Source organism: Oryctolagus cuniculus, chromosome 2 (assembly GCF_964237555.1).
Source record: "Oryctolagus cuniculus chromosome 2, mOryCun1.1, whole genome shotgun sequence".
Lineage (NCBI taxonomy): Eukaryota > Metazoa > Chordata > Mammalia > Lagomorpha > Leporidae > Oryctolagus > Oryctolagus cuniculus.
In genome coordinates, this window is record NC_091433.1 from 8,443,451 (window position 1) to 8,455,683 (window position 12,233).

General features: G+C 37.4%; 1 protein-coding gene across 5 annotated transcripts in view; it reads right to left on the minus strand.

Annotated features, from left to right (window-relative positions):
* The window catches only part of RAB28 (RAB28, member RAS oncogene family), a 555,178-nt gene that overhangs the window by 469,183 nt on the left and 73,762 nt on the right, over positions 1-12,233 (minus strand). The gene's annotated exons all lie outside the window — the stretch shown is intronic.

Consider the following 12,233-nt stretch of genomic DNA (forward strand, 5'->3'; position numbering starts at 1 on the left):
TCCTCTTCCAGTCCAGCTCTCTGCTGTGGCCCAGGAAGGCAGTGGAGGATGGCCCAGGTGCTTGGGCCCTGCACCACATGGGAGACCAGGAGGAAGCACCTGGCTCCTGGCTTTGGATCGGCGCAGCGTGCCGGCCAAAGCAGCCATTTGGGGAGTGAACCAAAGGAAAGAAGACCTTTCTCTCTGTCTCTCTTTCTCACTAACTCTGCCTGTCAAAAAAAAAAAATAATAATAGAGGGAAACCTCACCACAAGAAAATCTCCATAGATTAGAGGTGCAGTTCATTAAGCAGGGTGATATAACCCTGAATACATTAGAGATTAACACCAGGGCATACTGCAACTGTGAGGAAAAGGGTGGGTCACACCAACAGAAGTGAACATCCTCCTCCAACCAAAAAACCAGAGGAAAGCTACAAAACCCCACTGAGGCCTTACATTGGATACTTCCTTCATCCTGGAATACTGAACACAGAACTGAGGCCACATCCAGCACAACCACATGGAAGTCACTGAAAGTATACATGTCCCACTAAATCACAAAGAACAAATTAATAAGAAAAGAAACCAGAAAAAAAAAGAAAAAATACACAAATGCCAAAAAACAAAGGAAAAATCCTAAATAAGAATGAGGAAGACATTATGAGCCCCCCAAAGGAACACTACAACTCTTCAATAATAGAACATAAGGATGAAGAGACAGTAGATAAGCCAGAAATGGAATTCAGAAAATTAATCATCAGATTACCCAGAAGCAAATTCATGATATAAATGAAAAGTTCTCCCAAGAAACTGAAATATAAAAGAGAAGTCAGAATGAAATACTAGAAATGAAAAATTCAATAGAGCAAATAAAAAATGCAGTGGAAAGCCTCAACAACAGAATAGGTGAGACAGAAGAAAGAGTATCAGAAGACAAATTTCTGGAAATATTACAGTCAGACAAAAAAAAAAGAAATTAGAAAACTAAAAAACACTGTTGAAGATCTACAAGATACTATCAAATGACCCAACATACAGATATTAGGAGTTCCAGAAGGCATGGACAGAGAGAAAGGATTAGAAGTCCTTCTTCATGAAATAGTAACAGAAAAGTTCCCCAATCTGGAGAAAGAAAGAGATATCCAAGTACAGGAACTACACAGAACTCCCAATAGACACAACCAGAAAAGATCTTCACTATAACACATTACAGTAAAACTCTCCACAGTAAAACATAAAGAAAGGTCTTAACATGTGCTCTAGAGAGATGCCAAATCACATTCACAGGAACCCCAGTTAGACTCACTGGACTTCTCATCAGAAACCCTATAGGCAAGGAGAGAACGGTGAGATATATTCCAAGTCCTAAGAGAAAAAAAAACTGTCAACCTAGAATACTCTACCAAAAAGCTCTAATTTATGAATGAAGGAGAAATAAAGACCTTCCACAACAAAAAGAAACTGAAAGAATCTACCCAGCCCTACAAAAGATGCTCAAGGATGTGCTACACACAGAAACACAGAAATCAGAAAATCTCTACAGAAGAAGATGAATGCAGAAATGAACCAGTAAAAGTACAGAGGAAACCCAAAGCAAAAAATCAGGACTATTAATGGAAATATGGCAGGGCAAAGAGTTGGTAGTTAACAATATGAATGTAAATGGTCATAAACTCTGTAGTTAAAAGACATAGACTGGCTGAATGGATTAAAAATAAAACTCATTTATTTGCTGCCTAAAAGAAACACATCTTAACAAAAAGATGCACACAGACTGAAAGCAAAAGGATGGAAAAACAAAATCCATGTCAATAGAAACCAAAAAAGAACTGATGTGGCCACCCTAATATAAAAAAAAATAGACTTTAACATAAAAACTATTAAAAGAGACAAAGAAGGACATTATATAATCAAAATCATACCATGCATCTTCTCAGACAAAAATGTAATGAAGCTGGAAATCAGCAATTGAGGAATCTGTAAAACATATGCAAACACATGCAGACTGAATAACATGCCCCTGAATGCACAGTGGATCATAGAAGAAATCAAAAGAGAAATCAAAAAATTTAAGGAAACAAATGAAGATGAATGACAACATAACATATCAAAACTTAAGCAATACAGCAAAAGAGGTGTTAAGAGGAAAGTTTATAGTAATTGATGCCTACATCAAGAAATTGGAAAAGTACCAAATAAAAGAGCTATCAATGCATATCAAAGATCTAGAAAAACAACAGCAAACCAAACCCAAAACCATGAGAAAATAAATACTTAAAAGTAGAGCAGAAATCAACAAAATTGAATGCAAAAAAAATTTTTAAAAAAAGGAGCATAGGGAGATTACTGATGCCATAGACAGGAGTGTCAATTGGTAAAGTCAACAACAGGAGTCACTGTGCACTTACTCCTCATGTAGGATCTCTATCCTTAATGTGCTGTACATTGAGATTTAATGCTATAACAAGTACTCAAACAATATATTTCACTTTGTGTTTCTATGGGGGTGCAAACTGTTGAAATCCTTACTTAACGCATACTAAACTGATCTTCTGTAAAAAAAAAAAAAAAAAAAAAAGAAAAGAAATTATCAATTCCCAACTTGACTCTCACTGGGATTAAACATGACAATAGGTCTGCTCTGATTTCATCATCATTTAAAAAAAAAATCATCTATTATTTTTCACTTTATGTTTCTGTGTGGGAGCAAACTGTTGAAATCCATACTTAATGTATACTAAGCTGATCTTCTGTATATTAAGATAATCGAAAATGAATCTTGATGTGAATGGAAGGGGAGAGGGAGTGGGAAAGGGGAGGGTTGTGGGTGGGAGGGACGGTATGGGGGGGAAGCCATTGTAATCCATAAGTCGTACTTTGGAAAATTATATGCATTAAATAAAAGTTTAAAAAAAAATAAATAGAATCAAAACCAAAAGATCAAAAAAAAAAAAAAAACAAACAAAAAAAAAAAGATCAGCTAAATGAAAAGCTGGTTTTTTTGAAAAAATAAACAAAACTGACACACTGTTGGCCCAACTAACCAAAAAAGAGGGAAAAGACCCAAATAAATAAAATTAGACATGAAAAAGGAAATGTAACAAAGCACTACAGAAATAAAAAGAATCATTAGAAATTACTACATAGAGCTGTATGCCAAGAAACTGAAAAACCTAGAAGAAATGGATAGATTCCTGGACACATAAAACCTACCAAAACTGAGCCAGAAAGACACAGAATACCTAAATAGACCAATAACTATGATGGAAATTGAATCAGTTATAAAGACCCTCCCAACAAAGAATTGAGCCCAGGACCAGATGACTTCACTGCTGAATTCTACAACATTTAAAGAACTAACTCCAATTCTTCTCAAGTTATTCAAAACAATTGAAAGGGAAGTATTCTTCCCAAATTCTTTCTATGAAGCCAGCATCAACTTAATTCTTAAACCCACTGAGATCCAGAACCAGACAAGTATGCCCACTATCACCATTGCTATTCAATATAGTCCTGGAAGTTTTAGCCAGAGCCATTAGGCAACAAAAAGAAATCAAAGGGATACAAATTGGAAAGGAGAAAGTCAAACTATTCCTATTTGCAGATGACATGATTCTATACATAGGTGATCCAAAATACTCCACTAAGAGACTATTGGAACTCATAGAAGAGTTTGGTAAAGTAGCAGGATATAAAACGAATGCACAAAATTCAACAGGAGAGAATGATCCAAAATGGGAAGCAGACTCATAGAATGACAAGTGCCCTAAACAGCACTCTGACCTCAGAATCAGCACTTAAGGCATTCTGGTCTGGCTGAAAAGGCCATGAGAGTATTTCGGGCATGGAAAGCTAAGAAACTGTGGTTTAAAAAAAAAAATGATCTACATGAAGGATCTCTGTGAGTGAGATCCCAGTGAATAAAAGGGGTCATCAAAGAAGGAGGTACTTTTCTCTGAAGGGAGGAGAGAACTTCCACTTTGCTTATGGTCCTGTCTAAATACTGACGAGGTTTGTGGACTCAAAAGGCTTCCACAGCCTTGGGAGCTCATGACAAGAGCCTCAGGTGATCACTGTCATCATAAATAAGGGTGTCAATTGTTAAATCAACAACAGGAGTCACTGTGCACTTACTCCCCATGTAGGACTGCTGTCTTTAATGAGCTGTACTATGAGAATTAATGGTAAAACTTGTCTTCAAACAGTACTTTATACTTTGTGTGTCTGTGTGGGTACAAACTGTTGAAATCTTTATACTTAATACAGAGTTCGTCTTCTGTATATAAATATAATTAAAAATGAATCTTAATGAAAAATGGGATGGAAGAGGGCACAGGAGGTGGGATGGGAGTGCGGGTGGGAGGGTGGGTATGGGGGGATGAACCACTATATTCCTAAAGCTGTACCTATGAAATTTGTATTTATTAAATAAAAGCTTTCTTAAAAAGGATTAATAATCAGAATATATAAAGAGATAAGGAAATTCCACAACAACAAAACAAATAACCAGGTAAGAAATGGGCCAAGGACTTTGTAACAGACATCTTTCAAAAAAAGAAATCCAAATGGCCAACAGACACACGAAAAATGTCCAGGATCACTAGCCATCAGGGAAATTCAAATCAAAACCACTATTAGGTTTCATCTCACCCTGGTTAGAATGGCTTTCATACAGAAATTAACAACCAACAAATGCTGGCAAGGATGTGGGGAAAAACATTACCCTTATGCACTGTTTGTAGGAAAGTAAACTGGTAAAATTATTATGGAAGACAGTTTGGAGATAACGCAGAAATCTGAATGTAGTCCTACCTTACAACCCAGCCATCCCACTCCTTGGAATTTACCCAAGGGAAGTGAAATCAGCAAATAAAAGAGCTATCTGCACCTCTATGTTTATTGCAGCTCAATGCACAATAGCTAAGACATAGAATCAACCTAAATGCCCGTCAATAGAAGACTGGATAAAGAAATCATGTGATATATACTTTATGGAATCCAACACAGCAGTTAAAAAGAAAAAAATGATATTCAGTCATTTGCAGCAAAATGCCTGATTTTGGAAAACACCATACTTAGTGAAATAAACCAATGCTAGAAGGACAAATACCATATGTTCTCCCTGATCTGTGGTAACTAATAGAGCACCTAAAAGGAAATCAGTAGAAGTGAAATTGTCACTTTGAGAAACAGTGACTTAACAGCCCGCCCTTGTCTTTACTGTCAAGGTACAGTTTCCTTTTTTTTTTTTTTATTTTAATACTATTGGTTGAAGTCTTTACTTAACATAGAGTTAAAAATGTGTGTATGAAGTAAATTGAAAATAGATTCCAGTCAAAAATAAGAGTGGAAATAAGAGAGGGAGGAAGAATGTTGTTGCTGTAAAGCCATATAGTTCTGAATACATTCCTACAGACTTACTTCTAAGGGTACAGTTCAAAAACTTGCCATTGGACCCCAAATCCCATTAAGTGGGGTGGTAAAAATGCCATCTTAAGTGTTAAAGTGATCATATTAAGTGTTAAAAGTGATCATATTGATAGGATTAAGTGTTAAAGGGATCATACAAATAATATCAAGTGTCTGGTAATGATAGATAGAATTAAAAAGAAGCAAATGTTCCAACATGGGAAGCAGTCCACACAGCAGACTCATAGAATGAGAATCGCTGTAAATAGCACTCTGACCTCAAAATCAGCCCCTAAGGCATTCTGGTCTGGCTGAAAAGCTCCCAAGAGCATTTCAGGCATGGAAAGCCAAGACATTGTGGCAAAAAAATGTCCCACATGAAGGAACTCTTTGAGTGAGATCCCAGTGGAAAGAAGAAGTCATCAAAGAAGGATGTACTTTCTCTGAAGGGAGGAGGGAACTTCCACCTTGCTATGCCCTTGTCTAAATATTAAAGGATATTGTGGAGTCAAAGCGATTCCATAGCCTTGGCAGCTCATGTCAAGAGTCTCAAGGTGATCTCTGACATCATACATAAGACTGTTAATTGTTAAATTAATAATAGGAGCCACTGTGCACTTACTTCCCATGCAGGACTTCTGTCCTCAATGAGTTGTATTATGAGAATTAATCGTAAAACTTGTTTTCAAACTGTGTGTGTGTGTGCAAACTGTTGAAATCTTTACTTAGTATAGAGTTGGTCTTCTGTGTATAAAGTTAATTGAAAATGAATCTTAATAGAGAATGAGACTCACAATGGCAATGGGAGGAGAGGGGGGGTGGGTATGGTGGGAAGAATCACTATATTCCCAAAGTTGTACTTATGAAATTTGTACTCATTAAATTAAAGGTTTCTTTGGGGAAAAAGCACATAGAGAGGGAAATACATAAGAATTCTTATTATTTTCTCAACTTATTCAGTATCATTAATTAGATTATCTAAATTTCTTTTGGTGCTGGGTAATGCATAATTATTTCTCTGCTAAGTTAAGCTTAAAATGAAATAATTTTTTTAAAAGATTTATTTTATTTATTTGAAAGACAGAGTTACAGGGAGAGGTAGAGACAGAGAGAGAGAGATCTTCCATCTGATGGTTCACTCCCCAGATGGCCACAATGGCTGGAGCTGAGCTGATCTGAAGCCAAGATCTAGGAGCTTCTTCCAGGTCTCCCACATGGGTGCAGGGGCCCAAGGACTTGGGCCATCTTCACTGCTTTCCCAGGCCATAGCAGAGAGCTGGATTGGAAGAGGAGCAGCTGGGACTAGAACTGGAGCCCATGTGGGATGCCGGTGCTTCAGGCCAGGGCTTTAACCCTCTGCACCACAGTGCCAGCCCCGAAATAATGGTTTGCCATTATGGCAAAATAATAAAGGGTTGCCATTGTGGCACAGCGGTTAAGTAACCTTTCAGATACCAGCATCCCATGTCAGAGTGATGGTTCAAGGCCCCACTGCTCCACTTCCTATCCAGCTTCCTACAGATGCACTTGAGAAGTCAGCAGAGAATGGCACGAGTATTTGGACCCCTGTCACCTATGTGGAAGACGAGGATGGGGTTGTGGCTCATGCCTGTGGCCTGATCCAGACAAGGTGGTTGTATCCATTGGGGAGTGAACAAGTAGATGAAAGATGGCTTGCTAGCTCTCTTGCTACCTCTTTCTGCCCACCCTCATCCAATTGCTTAGCCTTCAAAATACACAAAGAAATCTTAAAAAAATAAATGAGGGCATAATACTATCTAATAAAACAATTTTTCACATGTGTATTTGCTACAACTTTTGCTCCTTCTCTAACACTTGTGTATAAATCAGTATATTCATTTCCCACATACCAAAAGGCTAAAGTAACTGGAAATTAATGAACTGCCTTTCCTTATTTTAATTCACGTTTGGGGTCTTTCCCTTAAGAATCTTACCAGAAATCTTCATTCTGGCACAATATTACATAGGTTTATTTGCAAAGTTCTGTGTAACAGGTAAACAGCAATAAGGCCCAAATTCATTTACATAGTTTATACATAGATTTGCATGAAAAAATGAATTTGTCTTGCTAGACCCTAGCATACTCTGGCATCCTGCAAAGTAGAGAAGACACAGTAAGAACTGCTTTAACTAGAAATTATATTATGGTATTTCATTCTTCTTTATTTTTTAACCAGCAATGACCATATATTAGATCTACTGGGAGAGGAGCAATGATTTAAAATAATGAAAAAAGTAAACCAAAAATTGCCACAGTAGCATTAGAACTTAAAGAGTAGCAAGAATAATACCTGTATAGCACAGTACACAGTTTTATAGGCACTTTAGATACATTAAGTTTTTTCATCCTTGTAACAACCATTATTTGACAGCTGAAAATACTGAAAACCATGGAGGATAAATGACTTATGCACCTAGTCACACACCTAGTAATTACTGAATTCAATCCCCAAGCAGTCTAGCTCCAGAGTGTGTGTTCTTCAGTACCATACTACTTTCTCTTCACATTTGAAGTCTACTCAGACTGGCATTTTTCACATAGTATTGGTTCATCCATGTCATTCCAATGAAGTACAGTTTACTCGTTTTTACTATTTTGCATAAATCTACTAAAATCTATATATTTGTTATGTTAATGAATCTACTACAACTACGTATCTTTTCTCATCAGGCTGCACAGTTACTTCCACTTGTTAGCTACTATTAACAATAAACTCATGAATATTCCTAGAACATGTCCCTGAAAAACATGGCTAGTGATTTAAGATATACAATATGGCAGAACTGCTGATTCACAGTCTATGAATGTTCAACTATACAGAATAACATCAAAGTATTTTCAAAGTAGTTGTACCAACTTATAATCCATAGGGTAGTAAATTTGATTTTCTGTAGTTTCACATTGCATCTCATTTATTCTTGGGCTTATTGATTTGTACTAATCTAGTAAATCTAGATCTCTCAGTGTGGTTTCATTTTGTATTTCTTTGAAGAATCAATGAGATTGCATTTATTTTCAAATGTTTTTGGCCATATGTTTTTCTTCTTCCATGAAATTCCTATTTTTGCTTTATGTTTGTTTTTTTTTAAGATTTATTTATTTATTATTAGAAGATGGTCCAAGTCCTTGGGCCCCTGCACCCACGTGGGAGACCCAGAAGAAGCTCCTGGCTCCTGGCTCTGCGGCCACTTGGGGAGTGAACTAGGAAGACCTCTCTGTCTCTGTCTCTCTCTCTCTCTCTCTCTCTCTCTCTCTGCCTCTCAGTAACTCTGCCTCTCAAATAAATAAATAAATCTTTTTCCTATAAATATTTATTCATTTATTTATTTGAGAGGCAGAATTACAGAGAAAGGGAGAGACAGAGAGAAAGGTCTTTCATCCACTAGTTCACTCCCCAAATGGCTACAATGGTTAGGCTGGGCCAGATGGAAGCCAGGAGCCAGGAGCTTAATCCAGGTCTCCCACATGGGCACAGGTGCATAAGCACTTGGGCTATCTTCCACTCTCTCCCAGGTACATTAGCAGAGAGATGGACTGGAAGTGGAGCAGCCAAGACTTGAACCAACCCCCATAAGGGATGCTAGGATTGCAGGCAACAGCTTAACCCACTACAATACAATGTCATCCCCAATATATTGAATATTTAAATTAGCAATTATATTTTGTTTAAGAAATCGTCCCCCACCCCAATATAGGAAAGATACTCTTTTATTTTCTACTTTTTTTTTTTTTTTGACAGACAGAGTGGACAGTGAGAGAGAGACAGAGAGAAAGGTCTTCCTTTTCCGTTGGTTCACCCTCCAATGGCCACTGTGGCCGGCACACAGTGGCCAACGCACCACGCTGATCCGAAGCCAGGAGCCAGGTGCTTCTCCTGGTCTCCCATGCTGGTGCACGGCCCAAAGAGTTGGGCCAGCCTCCACTGCACTCCCGGGCCACAGCAGAGAGCTGGACTGGAAGAGGAGCAACCGGGACAGAATCCAGCACCCCAACCAGGACTAGAACCCGGTGTGCCGGCGCCGCAGGCGGAGGATTAGCCTATTGAGCCGTGGCGCTGGCCTATTTTTTTCTTCTAATAAGTTGTACCATTAACATCACAGCCTCTAATCCACTTACTTTTGTCTATGTTGTATATGGGGACCCATTTTCTTTTTCTACATAAAAATAAACTGTCCCAGGAATACTATGAAATATTCTCTTCTTTCCCAAAGATCTTCAATACTACTTCCACTATAATAATATTAAATTCCATTTATGTGAAGATTTGTTTCCAGTACCTCAATTGTTTCTTCAGGCAAATTCCATACTGCCTTTATAACAAACTATTTATGAGTTTTGGTAACTGCTGTGGCAAATACTCTTCACCCATATTTTAGCAGCATACTGGCTTTCTATGACCCATTACTCTTACATATACATTTTAGAATCAAATTGCTTAACCACTACACACACTAACACCATTAGGTCTTTTTTGATTGACATCACACTGAATGTATGAATTAATCTGATAACAGATATAACTTCATAATACTGAGTCTATAAATTTATATACTTGAACATGGGATTTTCTGCCTTTCATTTAGGTCTTGCTTTTATGCCTTATATTAAAGCTGTATAATTTCCTCAATACAGGATTTCCATGTAGCTATTCATGTCATCTGAGAAGCCAATAGTTTTATTTTTCTCTTTTTAATCTGTAAGCCTTAGATATCATTTTCTTGTTATTTTGTAATAACTAGGACCTTAAGAATAGTGTTGAATAGGAGTAATGAATGTAGAGCATCTTGTCTTATATCTGCTCTTAAGTAGAAAGCATTAACTATTTCATCAGTAATTATGATAATTAACCTATTTTTCAACTATGCTATTTAGTAAGTTAAAGAAGTTTTTTCTTATTCTTAGTCTGTTGATTTGTTAAACTATGGATAAATATTCAATCTTATCAAAACCATTTATACATCTATTGGGATCATCACATGGCTTTTCTTCTTTAACCTATGGATGCAGTCAACTACATCAATTGATTTCAAAGATTAAACAAGACTTGCATTTTCAAGTTAAATCCCACCTGGTCATAAAGTAGCATCTTTTCAAAATATTTCTAGATGTAATTTGTGAATATACTGTTAAGAATTTTTTTTTTCTGGGCTGGTATTATAGTGTAACAAGTTAAACGGCTACCTGCAATGCTGGCATCCCACATGGGCATTGGTTCGAGTCCCAGCTGCTCCCTTCTGATCCAGTTTCCTGCTAATGCACCTGAGAAAGCAGCGGAGGATGCCACCCATGTGGGAAACCCCAAAGAAGCTCCTGGACTCGGTCTGACCAGGCCCGGGTCACTGCAGCCATCTGGGGAATAAATCAGCAGATGGAATCTCTGTCTCTGTGTGTGTGTGTGTGTGTGTGTGTGTGTAACTCTGCCTTTCAAATAAAATAAATCCTAAAAAATAAAAATAAAAAAGGATTTTTTTCTATAATCATGAAGGATATTGGTGTACATTTTTCTTATAATATCTTTATCTGCTTTTTAATATCAGATTAATTATCACATTACTATCATAAAATGAGTTGGGAAGTATTCTATCATCTTTGGTTTTCTGGAAGAGTTTGCATGCAATTGGTATTGGTTCTTCCACACATGTTTGTCAGAAGAGGAAATACATCTAGCCCTGGGGTGGGCATTTGGCAAAAGGATTACAATACTACTTGGGACACTCACATCTAACATCGAGAGTGTCTGGTGGAGTCTGCTTCTGATCTAGCTTCCTGCTAAAGCACACTCTGGGATGCAGCAGATGATGGCTTAAGTACTTGGGTCCCTGACATCCATGTTGGAGACCTAGAATGAATGAGTGCCCAGCTCCTGGCTTTGGTCTGGTCTTGCCCTGGTTGTTGCAGGTCATTTGGGAAGTAAATCAGCGTATGGAAACTCTCTTTCTCTCTCTCTCTCTCTCTCTCTCTCTCTCTCTCTGCTTTTCAAAATGAAAATATACATTAAAAAGAAAACAAAAACAAAAAGCATCCAGACCTGTTGCTTTCTTTGTGAGAACATTTTAAATTATGAATCCAATTTTTTTAAAGATTCGCTTATTTGAAAGGCAGAGTTACAGACAGAGGGAGAGACAGACAGAAATGTCTTGCGTCTGCTGTCCCACCCAAAAAAGGACTGCAATGGCCGGAGCTGAAACAATCTGAAGCCAGAAGCCAGAAACTTCTTCCAGGTCTCCCACACAGGTGCAGGGGCCCAAGCACTTGCTCCATCTTCCACTGCTTTCCTAGGCCATAAGCAGAGAGCTGGATCAGAAAAGAATCAACAGACACAAACTGGTGCCCATTTGGGATGTCAGTGCCACAGGCAGAGGCTTAGCCTATGATACCATGGCGCTAGCCTCTAAATATCATTTTTTTGTAACTGTTAGTATCCAGATAATAATACCTATTTCTTCTTTAGTAAACTTTGGTAATTTATATCTTTAATTAGATTTGTTCACATAACCTAAATTGCCAAAGTAATGAACGTGAAATTTTTTGGAATACACCCTTACTCTTTTTAATGCCTGAAGGATTTATAGTGATTTCCTCCTTTAGGCCTGTTAGTGTAACTTGTATCATCTCCTTTTTTCATTTTTTCAGTTTGGCTAAAAGTTTATCGATTTTATTCATCTTTCCAAAGGACCAGCATTTAGTTTTATTGATTCTCTACTTTTTTGTTTATACACTTAACCTTTACTTTTTCATTTCTTCTACTTACTTTGGGTTTAATTTACCTTTCATTGTCTATTTTCTTAAGGTAGAAGCTTAGATCATCGAATTTTTGAGAA